Raw genomic sequence first — 20,651 nt, forward strand, 5'->3', positions numbered from 1 at the left:
TTATATATTTATATATAATTTTTATATTTATATAAAAAGATAAATATAAAAAATTTTAAATATAACGAATAAGTAAATAGCAAAAAATAAATAATTGCTAAAAAGTGGCAATTATTTATTTGTTTAATGAAATAATACCATGTTTTTACTTATCTCATTTAGGCAGTTTTACTCATTAACGCCGCTGATGATGATAATTTAAAAATAAATTTCCCACATGGAAATGATTAAAATTTAAAATATTTGTCATATGTTTTATTATAAAATATAAACAAACAAGCTATTTCACGTGTATAAATTAGCTTAGGCCAATGGAAACTCCCAAATTTTAATTTCATTAACATATGTAGTTTTAGCTACTGTTGAAAGATGACAAAGGTTGATTATACCCTAGAGGATCCAATTAGGCTTATTGGTCCATTGTATTACCGTATATAAAGGAAAACTCAGAGTTCAAGAAACATGACATTAATCTTAAAAAATACACAGAATTATTACTTAGCAATATACATTATTCTATTACATTATTCTATTATTATATTATTCTTTTACTAGAAAGATTAGTTTTTCTACAGTTTCGTCCATTGTTCTGCAAATTTTTAACAAAATATCTTATTTTATTTTTGATTTCTATAGCAAAACTAATTCAAATCTTGTATTGAAATTTTGCCAACTAAAAATAGACTTAAATCGTAATATAACTTGGACCGTTACCGTAGTACTGTGTTGTGTAGTACAAAGTTATACTATTGTGAATAGTTTTAAGTAATTTTAAGTAATAAATGAAATTTTTGTGCAAAATGAAACAAAAATATTAAAAATAATAGTAAAAAATAGCTAGAGCGTTACAAAATGCATACGTTGAATTATTCCTTTACAAATTTACAATATCCTGAAATCGATTTCCAAGCTGCTTCTCTCTTCTCACTATTTTTGTTAATGGATTTTAATGAACACAAATTATTATATATTCCTGTGCGTCTTGTAAATTACTTATACTGGATTCACACTAGAGTTTTGTTTGTAACTTTACTGTCATGTTTGTAATTTTGGCTGTCAATTGTTATTGCTTTCAATGCAAAATGAAAATTTTTGACAGCTAAAATTACAAACAAAAGTCTCTTGTGATTACAGTATTATAAAATTAATTACACATTTGCGAAAATTTACAGACTTACTAACACCGTGTTATCGAATCTCAGAATGGTTACAGGCTCCTCGGGGGTATAAAGATCTGAGGTCAATTATTGCTTAGTCTGATGAAGTAATAAACAATAATCCAGTCAAGGCGTAAAGAGGGGTTTTAAAGATACCTCGAGCTAATAAAGAATAAAAGTACTCAAGTGCACTGGCTCATATAGCTTCAACATATATTATCGTGTAATTATACATAGTTCGTGTTAGAAATTTGTATACATTTTTAGTACACATATGTGAAATATTTGAGCTGGCAATGCTGCTCTTCAAATATAAGCTGACATATTCAGTTTTTCGACCATTTCGCTTCTCGCTTCTTTTGTTCTTTCGTTTTGCGTTGAATTGTCACAAGTTTTTCTTCTGTCGTTGTCGTGTGTCGAGTGTTTGCGGTGAGATGCAATCAAATGTAAAAATTCAAGAATTAAAATAATACTTTATAAGTATATTTACAATACAATAAGAAAAATTGATACTTCGAAAAGTGTTTATAGATTTTTAGTGAAAATATAAGAATATTTTGAAAGTGGTATAGAAAACAAGATAAATATAGATGGTGTATTGTGTAAATTTCTTCAAATAAGCAAATGTGAAAGAAAAGTAAGAGGAGAGTGCAAGGAAAAAGTGCAAATTTTTTCTTATTAACGAAAAGCATTGAATTTTTTCGGTTTATAAATTTTATGTAAAGCAATGCGAAGCGCAAAAGACCTTTTACACTATGTAAATGCACCAAAATAAATTTAGTTCTAATAGAAAAAAATAAAAATACTTAATTCAAAAAAAAAAAAAAATAAAAATAAAAAAAAAAAACACAACTGCCAAGTGGGCACTGCCGCTGCTGCCACTTTGTCATAAAATTCGCTTCTGTTGCGTTCTTCAACGAATTTTTTTACAGAAGTTTAATTTTGGGCATTTTTGTTGAGGTAAGATATTTTAACATTTTTCATTCAATGCAATGCAATTCAATAAAAAAAAACTTTAAGCAGTAACACAAATAATTAATGGCAAAATACTTTTGGAAATTTGTTATTGTAATTAACTTTTACTGCTGAGCCGATATTCCTAGTCAGCGAAAGTTGTGTACCACTTTTTGTTGTTGCTGTTGTTGTTGTTGTTGTTGTTGGCTTGTATTTCGTTAATATTCCTGTTGGTGCATTGCAACACTGCCTCCCAACTGGGTTAAACCAGCATCGCAGCAGATTGGAGCGGATTATATGTGCAGCTTCGTGCTGCTTGCAACTAATAACGATGACGCTATTTTTAGTTGTGTTATCGTTAATGCATTCACTGTTTATTTACAAAAAATTAATTTTTTTTATAGTCGAAATAAAAAAACAATAAAATATTGTACAAAAAATCCATTAACAACAATAGTAACAGTTTTCTCAGCCGCAACCAGTCACTGCCCGCCTCCCTGACTGCTGACTGCTGCCAGCTGCCTGCTGCCTTAAGTTAATACAAGGTTTTTGGGTTGTAAAATATAAAATTGCTTAAAATAAAAAAAAATTTCAAAAAAAACGGAAAAAACATAAAAATTACACAAATTATGTGGCAATATCTGCCGCTAATCACAATTTTCACAAATTGTTTCTTATATTAATGTTAATAATCAGTATATTTGTTGTTATTGTTTGTTATTGTTGTTATTGTTGTTATTTGGCCAACAATGCCTTCGAATGTTGCGGTAATTGCTAATTGAAGTAATTCCATTGCAATTATCTGGAATTATTGATTAGGCAGAGTTACCAGAGTTACTTTGTGTTAATATCGATATTATATCAGTCCGGCACAAATTACTTATAATTCTATGTGGTTATCTGTCGGTCAGATCCTCTGTCTGTCTATCTGTCTGTCTGTCTGTATGTTTGCTTGCCTCGCCAGTTGTCTTATTTAGTTAAATTAGTTGTTTACTTTCAGATGTTAAACTATTAATAATTGGTTTCCACTAACAACAACAATTTGCAGTCACGAAGTTCACATTATGATTCCTTAGCAGTTGGGAGTGCTGCACTGAATTTGAAATTTCAATATGAAATATAATATAATTTATATTTCTTTTTAATAAAAATAATACTGTACTATAATATTTAAATGATATGTTGTTGTTGTTGTTGTTGTTGTTGTAACCGTGAGCAATTGGGAAGTTGAAGATACAAATTGAATCGTCTTTTGGATCATTGGAATGTTTCTTCACTAACAAAATATTCATAAATCCAATCATACGTAGATAATCTTCTTTGTGTCCGTACCCACTAAAGGAGTATAGGGCCGGAATTTGTAGATAATATTTAAATGATAAGTTGTTGTTGTTGTTGTAAACACGAGGAAAGTGGAATTCTATCTGAAAAAAGCTACATGAGATGCGAGCTACCTAAGTCCTCTTCCTTCCCTAAATACTGAAATGAAATTTTCACACTGCAGTGGAAATCTTTTCCATTTATTCGTAAGAAATGGTTTTAATTGGTTAAAGTCTCACTGAAGCATTTCAATTTGATATTCCATTGGTTCTTAACCTATAGAAGTCTCACTGAAGCATTCCAATTTGATATTCCATTGGTTCTTAACCTATAGAAGGATAGTAAATCCAAACACTCGTAGATAGTATTTAAATGATAAATTGTTATTTTTTGCATGAGATACGAATTAAATTCTCTTTGGAACCTTTTTCATGATTCTTGATTAACAAAAAAAATAGTAGCGGCAATCATTCGTAGTTTCTAAACAATATAACTTGAAATATCTCTTACAGTTCATCTTCCAAATAAAATGTTAAAATTGAAAAAAAGAAATCTAATAGATTATAAATTATATGAAAAATATACACCAAAAAAATGAATTCACTCTAACAACTATTAATATATATGCTCAATATTTAATGCTTTGTGGACACACAATTAAGTATTTTTCTCTATTTAGTTTCAATTTAGCCAATCTCGCACATAGCTTTAATAGTTAGTTTTTGTTCTTTTTGTATAAAACTAAAATAAAATGCATTAGATTTAAAATTATAAGCAATTGAACATTTATTAGTATCACAAATAAGTGCAGAAATTTTAAAATCAATATATATTTCTACTCGTATTAATTGTATAAACTCTATTAAAGTATTAAGATTAAGATCTTATACATACAGGATTAAAAGTATTAGCTATCACACCATTATCTGCTAGTAAAATATATGTATATATATTGATAAATTTCCTTATGCCAATAAATTTTCAAACAGTATCTTCAGTTTCCTGAAAACGACTTTAGCTTAAAGTCAAATTATTGAAAATAAAATAAAAATTAATGTGAAAACATTTAAGTTGTGTTTATTAATTTTAATTTACAACAATAGTTGAAAGTAATTGATCAATTAGCCCAATACAATACAATGTCTATAAATGATCTAAAATATAGTTCTTCTTCGAATATCATTCATTATATTATTTTATTGTATATTGTAGTACGAGATTAATTGAAGAAGTAATCAATGGCACCGTTGGTTAGTTAGTTGCTGTGGTAGTTTAGCATATATCCTTCCACTATCCCTAATTAGCGAAATTTTACCCACTGTACTTACTACCACATTCTTCGCAAAAAACCTTAAGAGATAAAAAGAAAAAACTAAAACCATCTCGTTGATTTTGGTAGTTTAACAGATTTGTCCTTACCCATACACTCTGACAAGCTATCTAAAAACTACTTCCTTAAAAATCTGTCATAGACAATGTGCATAATTAAAGTTGGGTTACTGATACACAGACTGTATAACTGCTAAGGCATTGGTTTAGTCCTTAATTTGTTAAAGAATTATGTTTTGTTTTTGTTAGTGTTGTTGTCTTCTGTTGTCCCAAAACTATCGAGCGGTATTTGGTCCTCGAAGAAGTTGGCAAGTAGCTTTTCCGACTACTCTTAGATTATTCTTTCAATATTATACATTAGGTGTGAATAATGAGCTACAAATTTGCGTTTCACTGTAATTTATGGTTTTTGCAATCGTCTGTGATAAAGCAAAAAGTTTTAATTTTATATATAAACATTGAATTTTATGTTACAGTATGTAGAATATATAATATTAGTGACTTGTCATTACCGATAATGTGGTTTTGAGCAGGTTGTGCTTTAGTTGAATCAGTTGACGCAGGTATATATCTTATCCTCTTTGGACTAGATCGATCTTAAGACCTAGCATTGGACCAAGTCGATCTTCAGAATTCACAATGGATCAGGTCGATCTTGAGATCTAGCAATTTATCAGGATGAACTTGAAATCTAGCATTGGACTAGGTCGATCTTAAGATGTAATATTAAATTTTACTTAGCTTAATTTTTTACTTATTTATATTAATAATTAACATCTATATCGTTTACGATTGGTAAATTTAGGGTAATTTTTTTTATCAAGATGAACTTCATTTAATGCACTCTTATTGCAATTTTATTTTCGGTTAGTAAAAAGTATAACATTCGAGATTAATTTATAATACTCTAGATATTTTGCCGGAGTAGCAAGATTTCCTGGAAATTAACAGCTGATAAATTGTGTTTTTTGATTTGATACATGTATTTATGAAGAATATAAATGTCTACTAACACTATTACAAAATGTCAGGTTACTCTAATAATGTTCGATTGAGCAACAAAATTTGACAGATCGAGAGTAAATCGAGATTAAATTAGTAAAATGTACATCAGTAAATTATATTATATATTAGAATTTATTTAACATATATAAACCCTTTTCCGGGGTTTGGAAAAATTTAGCATTATCGAAAAGTTTTATAGATACATATTCTGATTTTCAAAAATATATTGTGTAGTGTATAAAATTAACACACTCCTATTGCTATTAATAATTTGTTGTTGCTTTGCATTAAAATTTTGAACGTTATCTCAATATTATTGTTGTTTATTGTAAAAATGTGATACGATATATGATTCTGACAAAGTTGTTAGATATTTTGTGCAAAATGAATAGATAACATTATATGATAATATGATAACGGACAGAAATCGTTATCATTGAAGATAAAATTTGTTTTTATTTTTACTAATAAATATACAATAAAAATTTCTACGCTGAATGGGAATTTCAAACACCATGCATGAATGCCATAGTTTCTTGAACATTATTTTACAATTAACAATTAACATTCAACAAAGTATTTGGCAGCACTGACACTTCCCCAACAATACGCACCGCACCGCACCGCATCGCACCGCACCGCACCGCACCAACAACGTAAAAGCAATAAAAAAAAGCTTAAACTAAAATGACAACAATTGTAACGTTTGTCATTGAGTTTCGCTCGTTCCTTTTACGTTTCCTTGAATGACAGCACAGCTCAGCTCAGCACAACACAACACAGCGCAGCAGAGCAGAGCTGAGCAGAACACAGTACACAGGCAATGCTAATATTCAACTTAGTATACATTTTATTGCCGTACATTTGTTGTTGTTGCTATTGTTGCTGTTGTTGTCACAACTAAAGTTGGCAACGTCGTCATCATCAACAACATCATTGGACATAAACAAAAAGTGAATTATGTTAAAGTGGAGCAAAGGAAATATAAAAAGCAAAAAAGCAAAAAAGACGACCTAAAACGGCAAGTGTGCGTGTATGTGTGCTGTGTATTACAAGTTCTGAAGGACTTTAAGCTTAAGTTGAAGTAAGTTCATGTCACATTAGTTGGATTTGTGGCCACGATGGTACGATGGTGGTAATGTGGTAATGTGGTGATGGGGTAGTGAGAGGGGTATAGATCTGAAAATGCGTTGGAGGACGAGCATTAAAAACTCAACTGACGGCAGTAGGCAGTAAAATATCGATCGACAGCCAGACTGGCAGACAAGTTAGAGAAAATGGTTATAACAGCCATGATTTTTAGTATAAATCAAATTACAGTGGGAAATTTACATATTTTTCAGATTAAAAAATAATATTTATTTATATTGTTTGCATAATTCTGATTTTTTTGGGCACGTCTAGTTAACAAAAGGTTTTTAATGATAATAAATAAAAAAAATTATTACAGATAGATAGATAATTAGATAGATTTATTAAGATAATTAGATAGATTAATTAAGATAATTATTTTGAGTAATTTTTCCTTATATATTAATATAGTTCAGTTTTCAAAATATCTGTCATTTAAATTCCAACTTGACAACAATTTTTATCTTATTATCTTTTATCTTTATTATAATCAGTGTAAAAATAGATTAGTTCGATTTAGACGATGTGTATAGTTTATAGTAACTTTTATCTTATTTTCTTTTATCTTTGTTATTATAATCAATGTAAAATTTGTCTATTTAGTTGGATTTAAACGGTGTGTTGATAATAAATAAAGAAAATTATTCTAGATAGATTATTAAGATAACTATTTTGAGTAATTTTTTTCTTAAATATGAATATAGCTCAGTTTTCAAAATATCGGTAATTTAAATTCCAACTTGACAACAACTTATTATCTTATTATTTTTTATCTTTGTTATTTTAATCACTGCAAAAATTGATTGGTTGGATTTAGATGTTGTGTGTATAGTTTTTGTTATTATATTAATATAGCACAGTTTTCTAAATATCGGTCCTTTAAATTCCACCTTAATAACTTTATCTTTTATCTTATTATCTTTTATTATTATTTATTATTATGGATAGGCTGTGCATATACTGCGATCTGAAAGATCTTTTGTGCAGCCTTTCGTCCAACTATTTCAATCCCAATCTAATGAACTCTTATTGTCTCTTATCTTTGTTATTATAATCACTGTATGACTTGCCTGTTTAGTTGGATTTAGACGCTGTGTTGTGTACTTTTTGTTAGTGTAACCAAGGTCAGAAGTATAGAACGTTAAATGTCAATATCTCGAGAATTCAAAAAAAAGAAAAAAGAATAAAAAATATAAAGAATAAATAAAAAACAAAAGAAAAAAAATTAAAAATTTTATTGAGATTGTTAATCACTACTCTGAATAACTAGTTTAATTGTTTAGAAATATAGATTTTAGTAAACTGTTAGAGATAGTGCTTACGTTAAGGTAAATTTTGTTATTTACAGATTTTTTATTTTTTCTTTGCATATAACTTATACTTTATCTTTATTATATTACTTATTAAAGACATATTCTAGAATTAAATTGTATTCTTGAGAAGAATGCTATATCAGCTTATGGTGTAGTGGAAAAAATTCTTCTAAATACCCGACTTTATTAAAATCTGTTGTGATATATCACAAGATGACCTTTCAACATAACCTAATCTTATTAAAATTTATTGTAAAATTAATAGGGATGTCAGAATCGCGCCATATTATTTATTGCAATAAATGGAAAGTGATATTTATATTTTATAATTGTTTGTAATTTTAACTATCAATTGTTGTTGTTTTCAATGCGGCATGATAATTATTGACAGCTAAAATTACAAAAAAAAATTTCGTGTGAATCCAGTATTAATTTTCGTTATTGAGACTTCATTCATTTTTCATAATTATCTAAAGCAATGGTTTTGATTTTCATAAATTCGTTCTTAAATTACAAATTCTTCTACAACTAAAAACATTTCTATCTAAAAATAAAACAAAATCAAGGTGTAATCAAAAATTGTTAAAAATTTTCTTTTTTTTAAAGTAATTATTAATACTTTATTATTTATTCCATTGCCTTCAAAGTAGTTTCTTCTTAGTTAGGTACTTATGGCATTTTAGTTTGAGGAACAGTATTGGAACACCTTTTTAGGTAAACTGTAAATATGCATCCGCATATTTCGTTATCTGCCCTGTTTATGAATCTAGTTTCTGTGTCTTCTAAGTCTAATCTCTTCGTTTTGAGGAATTTAATCACATACGACTCTATCATTCGATATATTCATATCAGATGAATATAGCACATCTTTTCAGCTATATTCTTGTGCCTTATTGGTCCAATCCGGACTTGTATCTTTTTTCTTAGTGTGAGACATATATTAGTTGTGGAAAAAGAAGCTGTGGTTCGCGTCGTTACAATTTCTGTCGCCATAAAGACATATATTAGTTGTGTTACTTTCCCATGCGGTACAGGTACTTGCAAAAGTGATCTGGAAGACGAAAAAAAAACACTCAAAATCAATGACATACAATAGGTTTATAGGTTTATATAGGTTTATAGAATTAATATATATAGAATTAAATATTTCTAATCTATCTTACATTTTTTTGAAAGTAAATAAATTAATAACATATAAACATGTTTTGATTTAGGCCCACTGTCTTAAGATTTACTTGTTAATTTTTTCTCCTTAAAATCCCAATGCACCTTTTCAACCAAGTAAACTTACTTCATTGCATATTTAGCTTACAATGATGTTCAGTAACCAGTTAACCAGCATCATCACCATCACCATCCAAAAGTTGTTATTGCAGCTTCTGTGTTATTGTTGTTGCTGTTGCTGTAGCCTTTGATGCAATTTTTACCACATTATTATTATTGTTGTTGTTGTTGTGGTTGTTGTTACATCGTTACGTCGTTGTGTTGTACTTGCCTGGTCCTTGAACTGTCAATATAACGAAACAAAACCAGAAACTGGCAAATCGAAAAACAAAAAAATGTTTAAATTTAACATTTATGCTTATGGACGCTTTAGCTTCAATGGATGACGTTGCCGGGCTGGTGCTATATCATCAAACTCCTTTAAATTCAAGTACTTGTTCCTGTCTGTATGTAATTGAACCGAACTGAATCACCTCGACAGTGCTAGTGCCAGTGCCAGTGCCGCTGTTGCAGTTGCAGTCTGCTGATTGCTGCTGCTTACTGCAACTTCGGCTGCAGTCAATTTTACTGCTTGCTGTAGCTGCTGGATGCTGTTAGTGGATATTTTGCTCATTCATTCATTCGCATTTACTTTGCATACAAATAATTTATTACTTCCCGATAGCAACGACTGACTGTACTGCTGGATACTGACTGCATCAGCAACTTACTAACAACGGCAAAACAGAATCAGTAACTTTGTTGGCGTTGGCTTAATCCTGCTATATAAACCGCTTCCTTTATTATACATAGGCAGGAAGTTTATTTTTGTTTTGCCGTTGGTCGCATTTTGCAGCTTTCCTCCTGCTTTGTACTGTTCTTCAACCACATTATCAGAACGCCAGTATGTCTGTTGTGCTTTTGCCTCATATTATGCGTTTACATTAACCTCCCCATCGCTTGACGTATAACAAAAGTTTGGTGTAATTTTTGTTGTTACTGTATTTTAATATTCCACCCTCTCCGGCGAGGCCTAACGCCTGCTTTCGGATGCATTCAACATTTATTATTGATGAACTTTTGCATATGTGCCGGCATTACTTGTTGGTGCTGTGGGATTTGGGGCGCGCAAGTTAGACCACTTGTTTTTACTTTTCATTCGTCAAATCAACCCCCAATGTTGGAATATATATTCATATTTTTTAGTGCATGTCCCACCCTTTAGATTTTCTAATGAATGAACTTTAAAGTGTATACAGCGTGATTCGGTAATCTCAAGTGTTTCGATATTGCCGGTTAAAATAAAAGCGTAATACCCTTCAATTATTATAATGTATTCTAATATCGACCATATATATTGCCAGCACTTTTTCTTACCAAGAAAACTGTACTTTCCATGGCCATACATGTTTAACGCTGAAGAAAGTTTCTTATTTTCATTCAAACGAGTTAAAAAACCATTGGACTTGTAATGAATAAAGTTACTCAGTTGGTGGTGGTGATTCTTATTTGATTTATGTTAAGTACACTTAGCCAAAGATTATGATTGAATTAATATTCTTTTCCATTCTTTTAATTCTTTTAATGTAATTAATCCTCCAGTTATACCAAAATCTATTTACAATAAAAAAAATGTGTAGGATTTTTGTATTGAGTTCGTCAGCTGCAGACTATGGCCTGGCCAGCTCTGAAATGTTAAGAAAATTATATAAAAACATTTTTTTTTTAAAGAGATAAAGATTTTAGTGGAAGAAAAGTAAATATATGTTATATAAAATTTAAAGTTTTTTTATTATAAAAACTTATTATAATCGATTCAATTTGTATGGTATTATTTTACGTAGAGAAAGAAGTAAATTTTATAGTATTAATTGTAGTATTGATAGAATGTTTTAAAAGAGGCTATGAAACAGGTTTGGAACCAATCCTTATCTGAACCAATGTGAGTTTCTATTAAAAAAATGCTGAAACGAAAAAAATGGTTCAGAGTGTCTTCAAACCATTCCCGAAATTTATGCGGTTCATAGCACTTGTTTGAGCTTTGATCAATTGAAATTAATAAGTAAACTTCATCTATGTTGTCTGATATGATAAATATTAATAATGATATTGATATTGAAAAAAATTGTATTTTTTACAATCAATTGCCACGATCAATTTTTCTACACCACACATAAATCTGTGATTAATTAATATGTGACGTCGTATTGAAATAAACAGTTAAAAACAAACATTAATTTACAAGGGCATCAATTGGTTGGGGTTGCAGAGATGGGCCGAATAGAAGATGGTGTTTTTAGCGACCTTAACATAATTGGTGTATGTAATTGGAAAGTCGCTGCATCAGACAACGAAATATGGTCGAGGAATATTTATATTTAATACGTGTGTCTATACAAATGAGGTGTATTTACATATATAGAGGATCTTGAGGATATAATTTTACATTTTAATATTAAATGATTTACCTTATTTAATTGTAATTATTTTATTCAATTTCATTCCAATTTATGTCATTCCTCCCTATTTTAAGACTTTGTACCCCAAAGGCCTAGTAGTACGAATGTCTTTTCTGTGAAAATTGACAAATAGAGGAATAAGCAAATAGCAAGTGAATTTGCAACATATAGCTTAGGGTAGTTTGGTGTGGCAGACATGTATCCCACTTCCGTTCTAATACAACCTATTAGCATTGTTAACACGCAGTTCAGAAAGGCCTCCAAAAAGGCGACTGTGGTCAGTGTATAGACAACGCTGATAGTGGGCCAACCTGACAAGTCTATAAACTTAGGTTAGTAAGAAAATGTCAGGTCAGCTCTGTCAGATCGGTTAGAAAATGTTACACGGATTTTTATGCATTATATCGAAAAGTGTAACATTTAGTGGAACCTGGATATAGTTAGAGGTTCATTCTAATCCATTTATGAAACTTATTATAAATAAAACTATATACACCATATATCATCAATATGTGTAGTGAAATACATAAGGCATCTTAATGAATATTTTGTTTCTGTCATAATATTTTAAAATTTCTTTCTAATATTTCCATCAATTGATAACAGAATTTAAAACGTTTTTTTTAATATATCTGTTTCTATAGTTCACATTATTTTAATATATTTTTTAAAATATATTGTAAATAATAAAATTACAGTTTCATAATATTTTTTATTACATTTTCAATCGTCAAATCATAAACTGTAAAAATGTTTAATCTGTGATTAACACAAATTTGTACGTGATGTTATTTTTTTTGTGTTATTTTAGATGAAATCACTGCGTAATATAAAAATGTTTAGTCTTCTAATTATCACGTAATCGACCTTTTTTTTAACAAATTCAATATTGAGTAATTTTATATATATTTCCTAAAGTATGACGTCATAACTGTGTTAATACTAATACTTATATTTCAATTTTGGTTAAATTTAGGTTGAACTTTTCGTTTGACTACAACGTTTGGGCCTCTAGGCAAATGCACTAGACTTTGCTTTATGTGTAACAAAAGAAAAAAAAAATTTCCTTTGCCACTGCCATTGCCACCCACTTTTACCTTAGCACCAATGTCTATAATTACATACACGTATAAAATATATACACAGTTGTAGGCTTAGATATAAATAAAATCACCACAGCGTGTAAACACCCAACAGCCAAGTACAAGGTACGAGGAAATATGAGAGGGAAATTTTTTGAAGTAATATCTACCACCCATTCGTCATTTTGTCATTTGTCAAATTCTACAAGTATATCAACTTTCCAAAACGAACAAAAATGACAGAAATCAACCTACACGGTACTTCAGATGCCGGAGCAACTATCAAGTCCTTCTACCATTACGACGTACCTATCTATGCCTTGCCTAAGCGTTACGTGCTCTTTGCCACGTCTTACAACGTTTCATAATTTCCTTCATTTACGTTATCATAGATTTCATAAAGTTTTCTCATAAATCGTTTGTTTATATGTATGTATTTTCTATTGTTGTACCGTTGTACCACCTAACTTAATAATTTTTGTTTTTTGCCACCTTTAGAATGACGTCGTTGCCGTCATCATCTCAGTATCGTCGAGAGTAGGCTTTGAATCGGGCGGTACCCATTTCGTCATAAATATTAAATTTTCTTTTCTGTTCTGTTCATTTGAGTGTTTATTATAGATTTTTTTTCCCGAGATGCGATTAATAATTACGGACTCTAAACGAAATTTGCAATCAACTTTGTTTTAATTTAATATTTAACTTTTGTTAAATTCGACATTTAATCAATCAATTAAGTTAAAAGTTTAACTATTTTTATGGTTTTTGACCCTAATTATAAAATGCTCAATTTATTTGCCTTTCTGCACATTTTACTAGTTATAGAGGGACCCGAAGTGAATTCTCAGTGCTTTAATGTACAATGAAAAAGCCATCATTGGTTAAGCACTTAATTGTGTTAAGGTACTTAAAAAGCAAAAAAAAAAAAAATAAAAACAAAAAAAAAAGATTTAAAAAAAATGGAGAAAGGTTTTAAAAAGTTGGAAGTGCTTTTAAATCGTTATTTGTTGGTCGTTTTACAAATCAGACTATTGTGGTGGATTGGAATGAAAATCAGAAAGGTAGAAATGGTGCTGAATGCAGCATTAATTATACAGTAGGATGATGGATTTTCTCACTGCTACTACTTGCTTGCGCCAGTATTTGGCTCCTACTTTCGTCAAGGGCTTATGAATGCTGACAGCTCATGCCATTACCACAGTTCATTGCTCAGATGCTAAATTTTAAAAAATTTTTGCTTTTGCTGCCGTTGATGGCGATGCTGCTTTGCTTAATCATCTTTTTCAGTTGTTTGAATGTTGTCGTCGTCATTGCTTTCCATGATTATTCATACTTGTATTCATTATAATATCATCATCATCATCATCATCATCGTCGTCGTCGTCGTCATTATCATCATTATTTTGGTCATGATTACGATTTCGATTATGACTATGATGTGATGATATGTATTCACATAAATTCTATGACTGAAATTAATTTTGCTTCATTGATATTTTCTGTTTCTGCATGACTTTTTGCTATTGATATGTTGAAATTGTTGTCAATATTGCGAGGTTTTCACTCAATTTGATATGTAATTATTCAGGGCTTTGACCAATCTATTAGTCGGTTCATTTATGTTTATTGCTTTACATGAACGTTTTAGTTTCTTGCTTCAATTTGCTACATCAATTCTCTGAAATGAATATTACTGTTGACTTTAGACATTTTAACGGCAAAATATGCATATCTCAAGATACAAGATACAAACTAATGTATTTTTATCCTATACTAGTATACAATGTGTATCTAGTAAAAGTGAACAGTACTCGTATCTTAAGTAATTTTTGTAGTTGACACTGTGTCGAACAAGTTGATTTATTGAGATCAATGTACGAAATAAAAATATTCTTATCTAACACAAATGAATGCAAAATTTAAACTTAAATTTAAAATTAAAATTAGTTAGTTAACAGCATTGTTTACTCAATTTATTCATATTAACTACTAATATAATCTCTATGTGAACAAATGCAAATGTGAGAAATAGCGTGCTATTTACACTATTGTAACTTGTAATTTGTAAGTAAAATTGATTAAATTACTAACCCGTTTATGATCAATCAAGAAAAGGCTTGCCAATCCATCCATCGTTTTTTGTCACTAAAAAAAGTCAATGAAATATTGCGACTAGCGAAGTAAGACTGACACGTAAGTTATCAGGTGATAGCGGAGGCATTAAACACCAACCACATGACAGTTTGGAATAATTTAAAAAGAGTGAGCTACGGAAAAGAGCTTGATGTTTTGGTGCCACAATAAATAATGCAAAAAAATTTGATTAACCGAATTACTATCAGTGAAACGCTACTAAAACATAACGAAATCTAACTATTTTCAAGCAAATCATTACGGGCAATGAAAAATCGATTAAATACTATAGTTAGCAATAGTTAGCAAAAGCGATCATGGTTAAATGCCAGTGACCCTTCGACAAACGACTTCAAAGTCTGTATAGACAATAAATAAGGTTATGTTAAGTGTTTGGTGAGATTGGAGAGAAATTGTCTATTATACAAGCTATTTGAGACTGGTGCAACGGATTAATTCGGTCTTCTGCTGCGAACAATTTGACTGCTTAACAAAACAATCAAGGAAAAGCGAACAGAATTGGTCAACAAAAAAAAAGTTGTGTTCTATTATAATAATACTGGGCCACACATATCTTTGATGACTCAGAAAAAATTGACAGAATTTGTTTGGGAAGTTTTAAAAAATTCATAGTATAGCTGGGATTATCCTGTCTACTTTTTGTTTCGGTCCACACAAAACTCTATTAATGGTAAAAAATTGTCAGACCAAAAAGACGGTGAAAATGATTTGTCCAGATTTTATGCGAAAAAATCGCAAAATTTTTACGTTGATGGAATTCTTAATTCCATCATGAAAGATGGCAAAAGGTTATGATTAATATGGCCAATATATATTTAAAATTAATTTCGAATAAAGAAAATTTTTCTTCAAAAGTTTACTAAAAAGCGGTAAATACTTTTCATATCACCCAATATTTTTTTTAATAGTTTTAAAATGTATAAATTGTTTATTATAATGAAAGAATTATTATAAAAGAGGTTTTTCTTATGTTGAATAAATTTTTTATTGAATTATATATTGTCCATGGGGGTCCAACAGTGTTTGCCATCTTTCTGTTTGTAACGTTATTCTACGTTTACAAAACTTTATTCTTTACTAGCATGAAAATATGTGAATTCAGGTTGTTTATGACTTCCTTATTTTATTTTCTTACTCGGAAAAATAATCTATAATATTTGATTGGTGGTTGCGTTTAGGACTCTATACTCTGTGTCCTTGCAATCGACGATGAGTTCAGGTATTAATTTTTCGTCAAATGCTCTGTAAGAGAAGAGTGATAAAAAAAAATGTTTTTTGCTTGTTCGTTATAACCACTAGCTAGAACTAAAATTTTATTATAATTCCGATATGTCGTTATATCAACACATATCTATATGTGGGTATATGGTAAGAAAGTGGTTTCTATCGACTATGTCATGAGGAGAACGAAACATCAAAACATATTCTATGCAACTGCCCAGCTGTGGCAAGGCATAGACTTGATTACCTTGGAAGCGGGATCTTAGTCCCAAATGAAATAGGTAAAATTAAGCGCTCAGCAATTACAAGATTTATAAATAGACTAGATTTGTTTTAGTTGGGCTCTTAGGCGCACAATAAATCTTTTAGGTCGGGGTGCATTCATAGTCTATTATTTATTAATAATAATAATATGCTTAACCTAGTTTGACTTTAAGAAAGGGCCATTAAATCCGATTTGTCGTTACATTAAGTGTTGTTATAAGCGCTTTCTACTGTATAGATATTTATTCTGATGTGTATATATATCTTATATGCTCTAAAAGTGGAATCTTCAGCGATGTGAAGAAACTTTGTATTATAACTTTTTTATTCTATTAATTTTAATTATTTTCCTTTCTCAAGCACAACTTTTTATGGCACCGTTTTCAATTCATAGGAATTCGATTATAAGGTTGGTTTTTTACTCATATGTAAAGATATCCAATTCGATTTAAACTAATCAAGTTATGAATATTTACTTTGAATGAAAGGTGAAGTGAATACAGTACTTGCCTAGAAGTGTAAATACAGGCACGGGTCTTATCATATTTGTTTTATAAAACTATTATTATGTTAGATATTTCTTATATGTGTCATGTTCTGTTAGAAATGTCAAATTTGCCGAAAATATTCTATTCATTTATGTACTTCATTGAGTGCAAGTACGACTACGAGTACAAAGAATATTAAAGAAGATACAACACAATAGTAAATAAAATTTTATTCATTCACATAATGCAAATATCTATTTTCCGGAACCTATGCCCTGCCGTTTCATTGGATTGTTTTTACAAAATTTTTTTTGACTTTTTCTAAACATTCTATGTACATTAAATGTACAACTTTTTAATGGCCTTTGGTTTTTCTTGCTTTGAATTTTATATTCCATTTGTTGTTGTTATTGTTGTTGTTGCTGTTCTTGTTCATCTGAAGGATAGTTCGCTGACATGCATGTATCTTTGTATCTATCTATAACTGTATCTTATAACGTCATCAAAGACATTAGAGTTTTTCTTTTATTTAGTGTTTTCTTTTTATAATTTTTTTTTTTTTTTACTGTATTCCAAAACCAATATCATTGAGTATGAGTGAACGTGTATTTATACGAGGTTTGTTTTGCCAAATCAAAAGGAAATGTTTACATTATTTCCTTTACATACAAATGTATATATAATCAGAAGTTTAGACAAGTACAAGTACAATTGTATAAATGTATTAAGATGCATGCGTATACTTATTTACAAAAATAAAATACTAAAAACTATAAAATACAGGAAGGAGGTGAGAAAATTTAATTCGTTTTAATCAACACATCCAAACAAATATCCAAATATCCAAATATCTTAGCGTTGAACACAAAATTTACAAGACAGGAATTAAATCGCCAATTTATTGCTTTGTCTGTTTATAGATATAGATATTGTACTAGCACATGTTGTATCTATCTGTGGCTATGTGTATACGTACGTACGTATGTACGTATCTATATTTTATTTTTATCATTAAGAGATATTCAATAAAACGATGACATAATACTGTGAGTTTAACGGTTGTGCAGATATTCGCAAAAGGTCAGGGTTCAAGGCGAAGAAAATCACTTGTTCCCATGTTCTAGTGATGTTGTTGCTTTTCGAAATTTGCCTCGAAACGCGTAAAATTATTTATAATTCTTTACGTACTTGAATTATCTGTGAAATTTAAACAAACTTAATTGAATTTACGAGTACAAATTAAAAAAAATTAATTTGTATATTGGTATATTGGTATATTGTATATTGTATATTGTATTTTACTGAATGAGCAGATAAGTATTTAATGTGTAAAACAACGGAATGTAATTGTAGAACAATCAACAATCAAGCGATTCTTGGCAATCACGTTTCTTCGTATACGAGTAATTGTTTATTGCATGCAATCTGAAAATATTTCAAAAGTTGCAATCTATAAGCAGTTTGTTGTGTATAAAAAATATCAATATTTCTTATTGAATGTACTTGCCTGACTTTAATTTGCAGTATTTACAGTATTTACAGTATTTACAATATTTATCATATTAATTATTAATGGTTTCTTAGATTAAAAGATTTATGTATTTCAGTCATATTAAATGTTTATCTGCATTTTGCCATTTACCTACCTAACAATTACTTTACTCTGTTCGTGAATTGGCGTTGTTTAAATGCTAAAATCAATTTAATAAAATTTTGCCTTTATTTTTTTATGAATAACATTAGAGCGGCATAATAGATATAGAACGAACTTTGTAGTATTTTTGCTATACAATATCAACATTTTTATTGTTGCTATGGAATTATCTGTACTCGTTTTGAATATTCCGCAACGAAAGCTACTACTATGCACAGCGGTTGTCACATCTTCAATCAAAAGTGCTAAATGCCAATATAATAATTTCAAAAACGAAGTTCCTATTCCTAATTGCAATTGGCAATTGATTTAATAAAGACGTTTTCAGTAAACAGTTCGTTTATTTAAAATTCAACACGTGGGTTAGCTTCCAATAGTGTTGTTGTCTATTAAACAACTTACTCTTTGAGAATTATTGATAGCTAAATTGTATCTGAACAACGCAATACTAAAAATGGTCATGGTTCATCATAAATTTTTGAGTGTGTCGATATTTTAATTCAATAAATTTTGACATGATTTTACAATAGTTAATTTATATTTTAAAAAAATCAGAGTCGGACTTCCCAATTTTTTTTATCTATCTACGATTTTTTAAAATAATTGCATGTAGGTGTGCTTAAATCTACACTTATTCATTTATTTACTTAATTTTTGCACATAAAATATTTGAATGTAGCGAAATAGTTAATAGTTTCTCTTAATGATTGTTATAAACATTATGGGTGATATATAACAAGATATCGATCTTAACGATTATATTTTAGATGGCAAGTTTAATTTTATTTTTATTAACACTGATAGTATAAATTAATCTTTCGCGGATCTTTGCCTGCCTTTCCATTGCTTAGAGCATTTTATTGCTATTATATGATAAAAAGGTGTAACTCTCTTAATGTTATTTTTTTTTTAATGAAAACTTGTTAGCAAAATAGTTTACATATTAAAAATAATTCATTTCAATGATACTCTGGAATTTTTTAATTTAATTTAATTTAATTTAGTTTTTTTTTTTTTTGATTTATAACTCTTGATCGTATAATTAATTAATATTTTATATAATTGATTTTATATTAGATTTATTCCATAGCTAATTTAAGATACTAATACCATTTTCCAGTTGTAGAGCTTTTCTTATAGCACAAATGCTTTGGTCCTATAAGAGTTTATAATTATCATAAATAATATAATATTAATTAATCATTATTGTCTGTATAGTTCTTGTGAAATAGATTTTATAAATAATGTGAAAGTGTATAGAAAGATTTTATATATAATAGATATATAGATATAGACTAACAATTCGAAAAAAGATGGAACCTAACAAGAATCTATAGTGTCGTGTGAGTCTATGGAAATCTTAAACTACTTAGTACTTTGTTACAAAGACACCAATGGTTGACTTGTATGTCATGACTGTAGGTGGTATACTCTGATTAAATATATAAGATCTTAAGATAATTAACAATTCATGTTTATACAAGGAACTCTGTGTTTTTATTTTTATACGACAAATATTGGAGTTTTGAAATATATAACTTCAGAGCTGTAGTTTTGGTTTTACTCTATATAATATTGTAATTTATTTTGTTCTAATTATTCAGATTTTTTTTTAAAGAACTTTTAACATTTTTTCCCTCCTTATTTTATTTTATTTTTAATATTTTATATATATCCAGTTTTAAGCTTATAAGCGCGCTAAGTTTTAATGCATCTTTGGTTCAAAATTTAGACATTTAGTCGCATTCAATAATGTGTTTGGTTGGTTATTAAACACCTAATCAACTTCCCAAATCAACTTGACCTCCTTTCATTTTATCTACCTATCTACTTAATTTAAGCTATATTATAAAGATCTTAACAGTGATATAAGTTATTAGTTAATAGTTTTCCAGGTAACCGATAACTAAGGAACTA

General features: G+C 29.1%; 1 protein-coding gene across 2 annotated transcripts in view; it reads left to right on the top strand.

Annotated features, from left to right (window-relative positions):
* The first annotated feature begins 1,981 nt into the window (after positions 1–1,981).
* Positions 1,982–20,651, top strand: part of LOC119669188 (rho GTPase-activating protein 21-A) — a 186,605-nt gene continuing 167,935 nt past the window's right edge. For both annotated transcript variants that reach the window (XM_038078995.1, XM_038078996.1), the window contains exon 1: positions 1,982–2,117. The gene's annotated coding sequence lies outside the window, so the exon portion shown is untranslated. The remainder of the gene's footprint in view (positions 2,118–20,651) is intronic.

The sequence above is a fragment of the Teleopsis dalmanni genome, chromosome 1 (genome assembly GCF_002237135.1).
Source record: "Teleopsis dalmanni isolate 2A chromosome 1, ASM223713v2, whole genome shotgun sequence".
Classification (NCBI taxonomy): domain Eukaryota; kingdom Metazoa; phylum Arthropoda; class Insecta; order Diptera; family Diopsidae; genus Teleopsis; species Teleopsis dalmanni.